The following is a 15,082-nucleotide window of genomic DNA, read 5'->3' as shown; positions in this document are numbered from 1 at the left end:
AATATCAACTTTAGAAACCATAAAGAGATAATCTAAACCTTAACATGCATGCTTTACACATCTAGTTGCTATGTAATTATCAAGGGCAAGTTCGTTGTTGCAAGTTTTAGAAATAAAAGCTAGTTGCCAAAAAAGTTATTTCCCCCCCCCCTTTTTTTTTTTGCCTTACTATGATGTCTCATTAAAAGTAATACAACTTAATATGTGGCAATCCCTATTAAATTCTGAACATAAACACGTCTGATTACCCAAAGTATCATTAAATTAACAGCATTAGGATCTTACAAAAGGGTTTGGTTTTTCTCAAATATAAATTCATTAAGTTGTTGTTATTATTCAAATTTGCATAAATTTCGTTTAAAAAAGTAAGCTTATAAATTCTTCTGTGGAGCTACTGAGAGAAAACACAATAAATGCTAAAAGTCAAAAATTCATTAGTTTAAAAGAAGTAGATATTATAAGTAGTTCTGTAGTAATATAAGCATGCCTATGATTACATTTCCCTAGCAATCAGTTCTTCTATTAAGACTTGTAAAGCAGAGTTCTATAGGTTAACAGTTTTATAACAGAGTCATAACGGTTTCTCAAAGGTGAAAGCCCAACGGGGCTGCTGGGACTAGTTAATTTTTTTTGTTAACTAAAGTGGAGTTTATGTAGAGTTATGAAGATTTAAACCACATCTTCAGGTGGCAGGTTGTCTTCAGACGTTTTGAAGTTTCTTCGTAGCTCTTTTTCCTCTTCTTCTGTGTATTTGATGGCAAGAGCATTCAACGCCGTGATTCCTGATTGCGCATCATGGATCTTGTAAAAGGCGCCATTTTTAAACAGCAAGAGATCCGAGGTCGGGCTCCATCTGAATCTGAGATTGTTCTCATGAAGCTTGCTGGAAACGATCTTTAATTTCCTTCTTTTTTCAAGCGTTTCTGGCGAGAGATCAAGCAGGAGCAGGATTTTCTTCCCCTTGTGTGTGACACCATCCATTTGTCTTGATTTTTGTAGTACAAGGTCTTTCAGTCGAGAGTTAGTAAATTGAACTAATATGTCCCTGGTAAAGTTGCGCCGTTGCAAGGAAATTGCGCCCAATCTTTGAACTTTGATTATGTTAGCAGCCACGTTGTCAGGCAGGGAAAATGTCTCCCGCAGCCAGTCTGCCACAAAAAACAATAGGTCCTTCTTCTCCTCAGCTCCCTCCTCAAATCCGCGGAGCTTAATATTTAAGGCACGCCATTTATGTTCCAAGATTGCCAGTCTGTTTTGTAGTTTGTTTTCGTTCTCTTTTAAGATGGTAACTTCCCCTCTTAAAGACAAGCCCAGCTCCGCTGAGCGTTCAGCTATACTCGCTGATGTATTAAGGTCTTCTGAAATCTCGCTAATCTTTTCTTTCAGAGGCTTAATATGATCTATAATGGCCTCATTAAAATACTTATGAATGTCCATTTTTAATAGGTCTAAGTCCTTTTTGTTGATTGGTCTTTCTGCTTCGCTGTCTGAATGGGAAGCGTCAGCAGGCTTAGGAGAAGTCGGGCTGGGCGCCATGTTTAGGCTGTCTGGGGAGCGCGAGATCGGGCCACCCACCTTTAACGCGTTTTCTGGCAAGAAGAATGCTGATACCAAGGTTTCCTTTTTCGAATCTTGCTTCTTCTTACTTCGGGCGGCTTTCCCTTTTGTTTTTGTAGACATCAGAGTTTATTTTGTTGATTTCTGAAGAGTTTGGGGAAGGAGGCGACCGGAGCTAGCTTAAATTGCGTCCGCCATTGTATCGCGACGCTCCGCCCCCCCCACAAGCAAACAGTTTTGAATACCATTTAAATAACCCAACCACTTAGACAGGACTTCAGTGGTGTTTTGACACTTTCTCTCCCAGCCTGGTACTAATTCCATAAGAAGAACCCAAGTGATTGAAATACTTAAAAGTTTCTCAGCCCTCTGAGAGCTACTTCTCCCTCACACAGGCTCCCATTGCGCAGAATATAGAACAAAGTTAGCACACTGAAAATGGTTCCAGGAGACCCCTATAGTGGAACATGATCCATTGCTACTTGAGATAATCAGAAAGCATTTTCTTTAAACTAAGGGTGAAAGAATACACAAAGAATCTTCAAATAATTGATTGGTCATGAACCCATTTTTGTCAAGAGTCATATATTAAACCTCTGTATTGTATTCCTCTTGCCATGCACTCTGTATTGTAACCAGAGCTTTGCACATTTGCTTGGCTTGGCTTTTTCCCTCATGCTCTTCTCCTCCCCCCTCCCCATGCTTATGTATGGAACTCATTACTCAAGCCGTTTCTGCTAGCCTTCAAGGTCAGATGCTCGAGAAGTAAGATTATGCACCTGGACTCTAAGGATGTGGTGTAGGAGGGGGTCTCGCCAAAATAGTTCCCACTTTGTTTCCCCGTGCTTATGCGCTTGAATTGTAACGGTTGGGAAGAGGGGTTAAAAGGAGAGTCACTGGGCTAAGAGGTTAGTCTTAGCAAAGATGGTGTACTGCCTTAAAATGCTTATGGAATAAACTGCTGAACTATCAGACTGTGTGATTCCTAGATTTGAGGTCCTGACAATTTTGCCCAAACATATATGTGTGAGAACATGAAAGATAAGCAAACCTCCAGATGCCTGGATGTGGGCTATAAAATACCTTAGGTTATAAAATAGCTTGAAGATAATGTAGAATAAACTTCTTAACAGGAAAAACAGTTTGACAGTTGAGCCAGTAATCTAGGAGGGCAGTGGGTTCTCCTTTGCTGAAGGTTTTCAGGCAAAAGCAGGACAACCAACTTTTGAGAATACTCTAGCTTTGGATTTCCTGTGCTGAGCAAGCGTTGGACAAGGCCTCTTCCAACAATTCTGTCTTCTCTAAGGAATACAGCTCAATGTAATACAGGGTTTTTCCTGAGGGATATTTTAGGATGAAAGAAAGCGACTTGGCCAGAATTATCTAAAACTGAAGAGGAATTTGAGTCTAGAATTCTCTTAGTCCAGGTGAGAAAATATATAAGGATAATCAGATAAGGGAGGTATTTGTTAAATATTATCAAAACTTATTTAAAGCAGAAAAAAGTAACCAATTTGACGAAATTATAAGAAACAAAGTTAGTCAGGAGGAATTAATGGAATTAAATTAGGATGTCACAGAACAAGAAATATTAAACGTTATAAAAAGCTTTTAAAATGGGAAGTCACCAGGATTAGATGGGTTCACACAGCAGAATTTTGTAAATTGGTGGGGAATTTCATAGCTCCAGAATTACAAAGATTATTTAATAAAATTTTGAATGAAGAGAAAGCCCCAGACTCCTGGAGGAAGACCGAGATTATTACAATCCCAAAACAACAAAGGGATCCAGAAGATCTGAATTCTTCTAGACTAATTAGTTTGGCAAACCAAGATTATAAAATTTTTGCAAAGGTTCTAGCAAATAGATTAAAGAAAGTATTACCAAAATTAATAGGAGAAGACCAATATGGATTTGTGAAAGAGAAGTATTAGAAACATGATAAATGCTTTATATCATGGGAATAATAAGAAAAAAATTGCCTTATTAAAATTCGATGTATATAAAACTCTTGATACTGTAAATCATGAAGAAGAAGAAGAAGAAGAAGAAGAGAAGAAGAAGAAGAAGAAGAATTGCAGATTTTATCCCGCCCTTCTCCTTGAATCAGAGACTCAGAGCGGCTTACAATCTCCTATGTCTTCTCCCCTCACAACAGACACCCTGTGAGGTGGGTGGGGCTGGAGAGGGCTCTCACAGCAGCTGCCCTTTCAAGGACAACCTCTGCCAGAGCTATGGCTGACCCAAGGCCATTCCAGCAGGTGCAAGTGGAGGAGTGGGGAATCAAACCTGGTTCTCCCAGATAAGAGTCCGCACACTTAACCACTACACCAGACTGGCTCTCTACTATGAATATATGTTTAAAGTGTTACATAAATTTGGTTTTGAGGGAGTTTGTGAATGCAATAAGAGAAATATATAGGAATGGGGAAGCAGTGATTAAAATAAATGAAGGACACACTAAGGAAGTTATGATTCAGAGGGGGGTCAAGCAAGGTTGCCTCCTATCACTAATGCTTTTTGTCATAGCTATGGAACCTCTGGCTGATAGAATTAGGAACAGTAATAGAATACAGGGATAGAAGGTGGGGAAGGAGGAAATTAAACTGAATTTATTTGCAGATGATATATTATTAGTTTTAGGGAACCCCCTAGAGGCGATGAAAGAGTTAATAATAATTTTGGAAGATTTTAAAGAATGTTCAGGGCTGGGAGTAAACATTGAGAAATCTGAAATAATGTTCAATAAACTAGATCTAAGGGAACAAAAAGAAATAGCAAAGTTAACAGGAATGAAATTAGGAGTTAAAAAGTTGAAATATTTAGGCGTAATTATAACAAGGAATGTTAAGAAGTTAATGACATTAAATTATAAAAGAGTTTGGGAAAAAATAGATTTTTTTTAACTCAATGGAAGGACAAGTACATGAGTATATTAGGAAAAATAAGAGCAATTAAAATGTTTATAATACCAAAGCTGATGTATCTGTTTCAGGTACTCCCAGAGTGGGTGCCCAAGAAACAATTGACAATATGGGATAAGGTACTTAAAAACTGAGTATTTGGAAAGAAACAAGCTAAAGTCTCAAAGAATGTGATATATACTTCAAAAGAAGAACTAGGTTGGGGTGTACCACAGTTGGAAGCATACTATGAGCGCAATCCAGCGGGGGGCGGAAAGTCTTTTGGAAGCAAATGAGCTGGTACATGGGCGCAGGAAGGGTTTGCGCCAACGTATGACCAGCACCGCCACAGCAGAGGGGAGGTACGTGGGTGGGGGGCTGCCCGAGCACTGCTCCTCCCAAGGGCAACAGCACCTGAGGGCTGTGCCCGAGCATGGGCGGAGGTGATGTGGAACGCGGCGTTTAGGCAAAGGAGGGGTGGAGTTGGAGGCGCGGCCAGGCTTAGGCGGCTTCCTGAGCAGTTTGGCCCATGATACGCCCCCCCCCCCGAGAGGCGTAACTTTACACCTGCAAGAACGGCGGCATGCCCCATAGGCACTCGTTGAAACCAAAAACAAAGGTCACCTCCACTGCTGCAGAAGCTCGCAAACCCCTTAGGGAGCGGCTCGCCAATCCCCTTGCCCCTCAGGCTGACGAGCCCCCTCCCCAGCACCCAATTGCATTCTCCCCTCCTAGAAATACTTCCTCTCTGGCCTCGCACAACTTAGTTGTTAGGAAGAGAAGCGCGAGGCTGGGTAAGTTCCACTGCCACCCCAGCCTCCCCCTCCCCTCGCTCTCGACCGTTCAGTGTGTGAGCGTCTCTGGCACTTGAACCAGGCAGTGGGCTCTGACAGGGGGCATCTGCTGACCTCGCTCCCCTGTGCTGCTGCCTGCTCCCTTCCCTTGGTCTGTCCTCTGCCGCCTTCTCAACCCCTGGCGGGACATGGGGTGTGTGTGTGTATGGCAGCTGCCCCATTGCGGGGAGGTGGGTCAGAGACTGTCCCTTTAAGTGAGCACCTGGCTGAAACACAGCCTGCTCTTCCAGCCGCCGCCTCTGCAGGTGTTCTTGATCTCTGTCTCCATTTTGCAGGTGGGACTCCAACACAGAGGCTTCCGCATGTGCTGCTCTACTGCCCCCCCCCACTCCCTCAGCTGCTTCTGCCTGCCCCTTGGAGCGGAGCCCCGCCCATGGCGAGACTGCCCAGCGCGCACCAGGGAAACTGTTGCACTCTGTTCCAGAAAAACAAAGTCTGAGCTGTGCCCTCTGTTGTCTCTCCTGCTTGGCATATGCTGAATGTTCCCGGGGCAACCCGCCCCCTCTGTCAGTGGCCTCTCCGAGGGAGTGCCTGGGAGAGTGTGCAGACTTGGTTCTTGGGGCAGGGAAAGGGGTATGAGCCGCCATGCTGCCTCCCGTGTGGCTGGACAGGGAGGGGGGCTGCCGCCCCTCAGCCTGCCCAGGCTGATGGCCTACCCAACCGCACAGGGCTGCTGTGCGCTGGACAGTTGGGGGAGTTGCTGAAGTGGATGCATGCCCAGCGGCTCGCACTTTGAGTTCTGCAGCCCCCAGGGGAGCTGTTCCTTGCACATTGCGGGGGGCAGCAGTGGGGCAACACCGGGGGGGGGGCAGGTGGTGGTGGTGGTGTCTTTTGGACTTGGTCTGGTCGCTTCCAGTCACACATTCCAGCAGCTGTCTAGGACAGGGAACTCCTGCACTTGGCACTTCCTGCTTGTCCACGCATGCCCCTGGCTGCCAGCCTGCCATTGGCAGAATCTCTGACAGCGGGAGGGAGTGGGGGGATTGATGGCCTCTCAGGCACGGGCTTTCCACCCCTTCTCCTGGTCACATGCAACGAGCTGGCCCATCCTGTGGTCCCGCTCGAGCCTGCATCTCCCCCAACCTCGCCTCAGCAGCAGAACAATGGCATGCACCTTGGTAGAATCACCATGGTGACGGGTTCTCTCTTGCTTGTCGGGCCCCTCTTCCCTCTCCCAGTGTGGCATTCTGTCTCCCCTTTGGAAGCCAAGTGGCACCGTAGATCCGCCCACGCCCAAGTGCTTGCTCGCCGCATATGTCTGGATTGGACTGCCCAAAGCATTCGAAATAAAAATGCTGATGGAACTGGATGGAAATAACAGAGATAAATGGGCAAGATGGGAAGAGAGTATAAATAAAGGAGAAGGTAGATTTGGCATATTTACACAAGAAATAAAAATATGGGAGAAAGAGAAGGCAATGTGGATGCCTACAATTTCAAAATGGACACCATTAGACTCATTAAGTAGGGATTCAAAACAATTTGATAGAACCTTCTGGGAGAAACTGAAGGAAAATGATATAAGGAAAGTGAAAGATATGTACGACACCTGGGGTACCTTAATAGCAATGCAAGATTTATTAAGCATAATGGGGGGTCAATACTGGTTAGGTGTTAATGGTTTATATAGTATGTTGAAACAACAGAAATATTTGGGAATATTTAAGGATGATACCCTGATGGAAGAATTGTATAGAAGTAGGAAAGATGATAGAAAAGGATTAACAAGAAAAATATATAATATTATGAGGGGAAGTTAAAATCATATAATATAATACAATCAAAGTGGGAGAAAGATGTGGAACTATCGAGACAGGAGATAAAGTAATGAGAAATATTAATGATATAAAATTGGAAGAAATTTAGAGAATTAGAAATGAAATTAATTTGGAAATGGTATAGAACTTTGACTCAATTAGCATATATGATTAAGGGATTGAGATCCAATTGCTGGCATTGCAAAAAGGAGAAGGGACATTATGCGCATCTATGGTGGGAGTGTTCAAGAGCGGCTGAATTCTGGTGGGAAAGTACAAGAAGTGTGTAAAGTTGAAGTGAAACTTTCAGGAGATGTGTTATTTATGGGAATATTGGGGAACCCTAAAGTGGATAAGCCTTTCCAGGAGATATTTAAAGCTATGATTTTGGCAGCCCAGGCTGTCATAGCATTTGGTTGAAAAGATGCCACAAAATGGACTGGATAAATAGAGCAGTTATTTATACGAATGGATTCAGTCAGATATACTATCAATATTAAAACGAGGAAAGCAAGGAGAGGATAAGATTGAAAAAATTAAGGAAAGGTGGTATAAATATATTGGATGGGTGAAAACAGGAGGGACAAATAATGACATAAGGCTCAGGCTCCAAAGGGTGTGCATGTGGTTGCAAATATAAATGAGTTCTATTATGGTCAATTTGGGAGGGACGGGAGGAGGGAGGGAGGGAGGGGTGAGGGAGGTAACTGATGGATCTGTAATATGAATGTAAGATATTGTAGAAATGTAAGATGGAGAAATAACATGAATTATAACCCTCACGGAAAAATTGCACTGCCGGTAAACTAAGAGATTAGATTATTAATTAGTTAATTAATTATTGATTTATAAATTGTTGGCTGATTGATTGATGTATATTTATTATTACTGGCAGATTAATTGGAATGGTTTAAATGGGGAGGGGATATATATATTTATCTTTTTTATTAATGTGCCATAGATGAAAATGTTTAGCCAATTAAATTATGGAGATAAAGTGGGGAGAGGTTTAACTTAATTAACTACAGATGAATTATTAAAGACCAGGCAATTGGAATTGTGGAGCAGAGGAGCGTGAGGGTGGTGAAGCTTTGGATAAGATAACTAGGTAGCAAGCTAACTGACACTAGTGAAGGATCGGGTATGGAGCAGATGTCTGGCCTAGGGATCCCAGTGCTCATGGGGAGGGGGAGGTATGACGGTGGGAGCAGACAGAACCATGTGGGAAGAAGGCGGAGACAAAACAGTGCTCGACCCTCTTCCGGTCTGCGTCCCATCCCGAGGGTGGCAGGTAGCGGGGCCAAGAGGGAAAGTCAGTCTCCGTCATTGGTGTTATGTAACGCCAGGTCCATAAATAACAAGACCTCAATCCTTAGGGACTACCTGCTCAAGCAGGATATGGACCTGGCTTGCGTGACCGAGACCTGGGTGCGGGATGGGGAGACGGTGGCTCTCTCCCAGATGGCGCCCCCGGGCTACTCGGTCTTTCACCAATCACGGACCACTGGCCGGGGGGGAGGGGTGGCGCTACTCATACGGGAGGGTTACTCCTTTAGGGCTCTCCCGGCCCCAATGATCGATGGCTTGGAATGTGCCGGTCTAGCGTGGGAAGTGGGGGAGGGGTTGGCGATCTGGCTGGTGTACCGTCCGCCTAACGCACCAGCCAGCGCCTTACCAGCCCTGATGGAGGCGGTGGCGGGCTGGGCGTTGGAGTTCCCAAGGCTTATCGTCTTGGGTGACTTCAACGTCCATGCAGACGACGCGGCCTCCAATCAGGCGCTGGACCTAGTGTCTTCCATGGCGACACTGGGACTCTCCCAATTTGTTACCACTCCCACGCATCAGGCTGGACACATGTTAGACTTGGAAGGGCAATTTCCAACATCTTTGAAAGAGGCCATGGTCCGCCCTCTCCTAAAAAAGAGTACAGCAGACCCGGCCGAATTGGCAAATTACCGGCCGGTCTCGAACCTACCATTTTTAGGTAAGGTTATAGAGAGGGCAGTGGCGTTACAGCTGCAGAGTTTTTTGGATGACACTTCCGCCTTAGACCCTCACCAGTCCGGCTTCCGTCCGGGTTATGGGACGGAGACAGTGCTGGTCGCCTTGGTGGATGACCTCCAGCGGCATCTGGATCGAGGCGGCGTGGCGGTGCTGATATTGTTAGATCTGTCGGCCGCATTTGATACGGTTGATCATCAGTTACTGGCCCGCCGGCTCGCCGACACAAGGATTGGGGGATTGGCCTTACAGTGGCTTTCCTCCTTCCTCGAAGGACGGGGACAAAGGGTGGCCATTGGGGGGGAACGGTCCCGGAGGCACCCACTAGTATGTGGGGTCCCACAAGGGGCAGTTCTCTCCCCGATGTTATTTAACATCTATATGCGCCCCCTTGCCCAGATTGCCCGGAGGTTTGGACTTGGGTGCCATCAATATGCTGATGACACCCAACTCTATCTGCTAATGGATGGCCGGCCTGGCTCCGCCCCAGAAAGCCTGGACCTAGCATTGCAAGCCGTGGCAGGCTGGCTCAGACTGAGTGGGCTGAAGTTGAATCCAACGAAGACAGAGGTCCTGTGCTTGGGTCGCGGTGCCTTGGGAGGGGAAATCCCCTTGCCAGTCCTTGACGGTGTGCAGCTTAAAGCGGCACACAGGGTCAAGAGCCTGGGGGTTCTTCTGGAGCCTTCATTATCAATGGAGGCACAGATAGCAGCCGCTGCCAAGTCCGCGTTCTTTCATCTTCGTCGGGCGAAGCAGTTGGCCCCCTTCCTAGAGCGCCGTGACCTAGCAACAGTGATCCATGCTACGGTCACCTCGAGACTGGACTACTGCAACGCCCTCTACATGGGGCTGCCCTTGTGCCGAATTCGGCGGCTGCAGCTGGTGCAGAACGCGGCGGCTAGGCTGTTGCTGGGGCTCCCAAGGTGGGAGCACATACAGCCGGGGCTGCGCGGACTGCACTGGTTGCCAGTGGCATACCGAGTTCGCTACAAGGTGCTGGTTATTACCTTTAAAGCCCTATATGGCCGAGGACCTACCTACCTAAGGGACCGTCTCTCCCCATATGAGCCCCAGAGGGCACTGAGGTCATCTGGGAAAAACCAGCTGAATATCCCTGGGCCAAGGGAGGCCAGACTGAAAGCCACCCGGGACCGGGCCTTCTCTATTACTGCTCCATTACTGTGGAACCAACTCCCTGAGGAGGTGAGGGCCATACGATGTTTAGAGGGATTCCGTAGGGCCTGTAAGACCCACCTTTTCAAGATGGCCTTCAGCTAGCGAAAAAATTAGTGGAAAAACTGCGACAAAACTAGATATGCTGCTAGAAATGCTTTTATTCTTGAAATGTTTTTACTCTGAAATTATTGAAACCTGTTATAACGCCATACTGTTATGTGAATTTTAATACTTTGTAATTGTTTTAACCGTGTTTTATAATTATAACTGATGTAATGTGTGTTTTCTGTTGTGAGCCGCCCTGAGCCTGCTCCGGCGGGGAGGGCGGGATAGAAATAAAAAATTATTATTATTATTATTATTATTATTATTATTATTATTATTATTATTATTATTATTATTATTATTATTATTATTATTATATATATATATTAAAGAATTCTCTTAGTCCAAATCTATCTATTCTACACTACCCAGGGAAGGCTCATAGAGACTAATAAAGGTAAAAAGTTAAAAGTAGTCCCCTGTGCAAGCACCACTCTGGGGTGACATCGCATCATTAATACAGAGTTCCTAATAGGGTTGCCAGGTCTGACACAAGAAATACCTGGGGACTTTGGGGGTGGACCCATGAGTAAGGCTGTGACAACCATGACTGAACTCCAAGGGGAGTTCTGGCGATTACATTTAAAGGGACCACATGCCTTTTAACTGTCTTCCCTCCATTTGGAAATAATGAAGGTTAGGGGCACCTTCTTGGGGGGCTCATAGAATTGGGCCCCCTGATCCAATCTTTTTGAAACTTGGGGGTGTTTTGAGGAGAGGCACAGGATGCTATGCTGAAAATTTAGTGCCTCCACCTCAAAAAACAGCCCTCCAGAGCCCCAGATACTCATGGATCAATTATCCATTATACTCTATGGGAATTGGTCTCCATAAGGTATAGTGGGGTGCCCAGCAGACATTTCCCTCCCCCCAGCACACACACTTTCTGATAACCATGAAGTAGGGAAGGGCCTCCAAGCCAGGAGATCCCCTGCCTTCAACTGGGGATTGGCAACCCTAATTCCTAAGGACTCTCCTATGACTTTCTCAAACTTTCATAAGTTCTTCACCTTCTGATAAGTATACTGGAACTATATAGATTAGAAGGTCAATTAGGATAAATAGCTAACAAATTGGAAGACTGTATCCAAAGAAGTAATGGGATTCATGACCGTCTGAGGCGGGGGGGCAGATGTTATACACAGGTCTGGCCTTAGATGATCTGCTGCCCTAGGCAGCAGCACTGGGCTCCAAGGAAGTTGCCGCAGCAGTGCAACTCCACCCCTGAGTTCAGCCAGCAAGCTGGGCAGCTCCACCCCCAAGCCTAGAAGCCAGGGAAGGGAGGAGCCCGTGGCTGCACAGCTTTTTTTTTTTTTTAGCCAGAGTGCTTGTGTTCGAGCTAAAAAAAAAAGACCTGGTCATGTGGGGGATGTCCAATTTGGTGCCCCCCCCCCCCCCGAGCTTCCTTTGCCCAGTTCCCTGAATCCCTTGGAAGAAATACAAAGAAAGTATCTTTAAGACCAGTGAGTGCTAATGTTTTAAGCATGTTTTAAGTTTTTATATATATTTTGTGTTTGTCTGTGTTCTTTATAAAATCTGTATCTCTGCTACCTAATCTTAAATAGGTACGCACATGGCCCAGCCCGACATGGCTTGGCCCAACAAGGTCTCATTTATGTCAGATCCGGCCCTCATAACAAATGAGTTCAACACCCCTGGGTTAGAGGATTCTTTTTAAAAAAACAAAAACAAAACAGGTTGTCAGGCAACTCATCTTTGGAATCAGGGCATACATACAGGCTTTTTGTAATCTTTCCTTTTCAGACTAGGTCACATACAAGACATTCAGTGGCCCTTTGTGTGAGGGGGAGGGGAATCCAGTAGAAAAGGGTGGACTTTAGAGTGGGGAAGGGTGCCACTCATCCTCAGCAGAAGTAAAGGGTTCCTTTCCCCATTTTAAAATGTCTACCAGACTGCTACAGGTATTTGCACCTGTGTCTTGCTTGCTGGTCCTTCATAGTAACTAGTGATCACTGTGAAACATTATGCTGAACTAGATAGACTACTGGCCTGACCCAACAAAGCTGTTATAATGTAGCCTGATCCTAAATAAACTTTCCTTCACTTTTGGGATGCATTTTCTGCTGAGTGTAGTACCTCTAATTCATTACCATCTTTAATGCTGTGATTTCCCTTGATGACTTTAAATAAATTTCATTCCTGTTAGTAATTGCTATCAGTTAAAACTGAATTAGTGCAGTAAAGCAGAAAAGTACCCACACTGACACCTGGGGTCACCAAAACAGAATTTGACTTGCATTGATTTCACACTGCTGAATTCAAGCTATACTTCCTTTTAGAATGACTGTTATTAGATCGCTGTACAATTACACTTCTCTAAGAGGAAATAATTCTCTTAAAAGAATTACTGTGTTAAAGGAATGTGCATCTTGCCCTTATCTTTGTAATCCAAAATGTGCTTTTGGCAAAAGAATTTTATATTGTATTATATTTTACAATGTCTCCTTCCCCATGCAAGGTGACTGAGAAGTACTTCTGAGGGGAAATAAGGTTGTGCCATTATTTGAATTCCAGCTGTAATACATGCTTTTAGAAAAACCTCTCTGGCATTCTGTATTGCTAAGTCAAAACTACTACCTATACCAGGGGTGTCAAACACACGGCCTAGGGGCCAAATCAGGCCCCCAGAAGGCTCCTATCAGGCCCCCAAGCTACAGGTTCTACTGGCTGTCGTCTGCTTCCTTCTCTCTCTTGCTTCCTTTTGTATCACAGCTTGCTTTGCCAGGCTTGCTCAATCACACAAGAGCTACAGAGCAAAGCGTCTATTTTCTCCAAGGCTTCTCCCTTTGGGGGGAGGGGGGAGGGATAGCTTGTTTTGCCAGGCTCTCTCAATCACACAGCAGAGCTACTGAGCCAAGCTTCTCTTCCTTCTATTGGCTGTGACTCATCCCCCTCCTGGTCCCAAGGAAGGAAAGAGCCAAGAAAGCATCTTTAAGACCGAGTGCAAATGTTTTAAGCATGTTTGGTTTTTAAAAAATCTTTAATTGTGCTTGTCTGTGTGCTTTTTAAAGTATATATCTCTGTTAACAGACATTTTATGACATATATGGCTCAGCTCAACAGGGTCTCATTTATTTCAGATCTGGCCGTGGGTTTGAGACCCCTGGCCTAAACCATCATAGCCTTCAGATATTGGGGGGGGGGGGCGGTGTTTGGAGACTTTTCTAGTGCTAAAGATTTTTTTTCTTTTTTCTGGATTATTAGAAAAGTATTATTGGTCCTGTATCCTCAATAATATTGACATAGAAAAGCAGCAAGAGTTGTTATATTACTGAACTTTTATAGATAACAAAGATGACCGCACACCACCATTTTATGCTAGAAAACGCAGTCAGAAACACAGAAGCAGCAATGTTCTATTATCTCTTTTTGCAATGGGATCCCCTCAGTGGACCAGCACAGTTCCAGCATTTTCAGCTATAGGACTAGGCCAGGGGTGTTGAATTCATTTGCTATGAGGGCTGGATCTGACATAAATGAGACCTTGTCAGGCCAGGTCATGTGTGTCATAAAATATAACAGAGACATAAATTTTAAAAGGACACAAGCACAATTAAAGTTTTTTTAAAAAAAAAGTTTAAAAAAACCTTTAAATAAAACATGCTTAAAAGATTAACACTTGCAATATTTTATTTAACAGTCTCTGATAACTGAAGGAAGCAAGAGAGAGGGAGAAAGAAGCAGACTTGCATGTGGGCCTGATAGGAACCCTCCAGAGGCCTGATATGCCCCCTGGGCTGCATGTTTGACACCCCTGAACTACAAACTTTTTTAAAAATAACAATAACTAGGATGAAGGGGCAAAGAACTTCATTTGCACATAATAGGAAGCTAATTAGAGGCAAACAACTTCATGGCAAGCATGATAGGCAACCATTCCTTTTGACCTCTGCATCCTACAAAAGCTGAGCCTCTTGCCAGTTCATCCCAGTCAGCGTTAGCTGCTCAACTTTAGTCATTCAGCTTTGGTAGCTGAAGTTTCTTCACCACTGCAGCACCTGCATGACAGTTTAATGTGTTGTCAGCCCAGTGCAGCAAGGAAAACAATCTCCCCATATGGTCGTGGCCAAATTAGGTAATTAAAGTGCATAGACCACCAGCTTTACCTCCTTTTTACTAGAAGTGCAGGATGCTTGCTTAAAGGATCCCTTTATTGTTTTTACAGTTTTAAAATGTCTTCTTTTTTGTAAAGCGTGTGAAGGGGATAAACTGCTACTCTCATGAGGCTGTGTGAGTACACACATGCATAAACTGAACTGGCAGTTCATTCAGTCTCAGAATTCAACACCCTTCCAGTAAGAGGCTTACCCCTCCTTCATGCCATTCTCTAAACTATAGACAGTGGGAGGGGAGGGGATTAGCACCTTTCTGCGCATGTGTAGACACTGTTCTTTATCGGTCAGCTGTGTGCATGCAAACCAAAGACCCCAAGTGAACATTCTGCTGTGATCATGGCATACAATCATGAAGCAAAAGAGTCCAGTGATGAAACACATCTAGTATTAATGTATTTAGTTTTCTGTCCCAACCAGCAGGTGGGGATATGGCATATGCAGCACAACAGGTTTCCAAGACTGAACATTACTAGGGGCCCAAATACATCATAAACCAACGTCTTCAATAATCATGGCTTCCCCTCAACAAATCTATGAAGCTGTAGCTGCATGCAGATACCAATACTGTAAACTCAATTAGTCTGTTCAAGCT

At 44.7% G+C, this 15,082-nt stretch overlaps 1 protein-coding gene across 3 annotated transcripts in view; it reads left to right on the top strand.

Annotated features, from left to right (window-relative positions):
* Positions 1-15,082, top strand: part of RBKS (ribokinase) — a 140,104-nt gene that overhangs the window by 123,620 nt on the left and 1,402 nt on the right. The window lies entirely within an intron of this gene.

The sequence above is a fragment of the Heteronotia binoei genome, chromosome 1 (assembly GCF_032191835.1).
Source record: "Heteronotia binoei isolate CCM8104 ecotype False Entrance Well chromosome 1, APGP_CSIRO_Hbin_v1, whole genome shotgun sequence".
In the NCBI taxonomy this organism is placed as follows: domain Eukaryota; kingdom Metazoa; phylum Chordata; class Lepidosauria; order Squamata; family Gekkonidae; genus Heteronotia; species Heteronotia binoei.
This window is presented reverse-complemented; position numbering and strand designations above follow the sequence as displayed.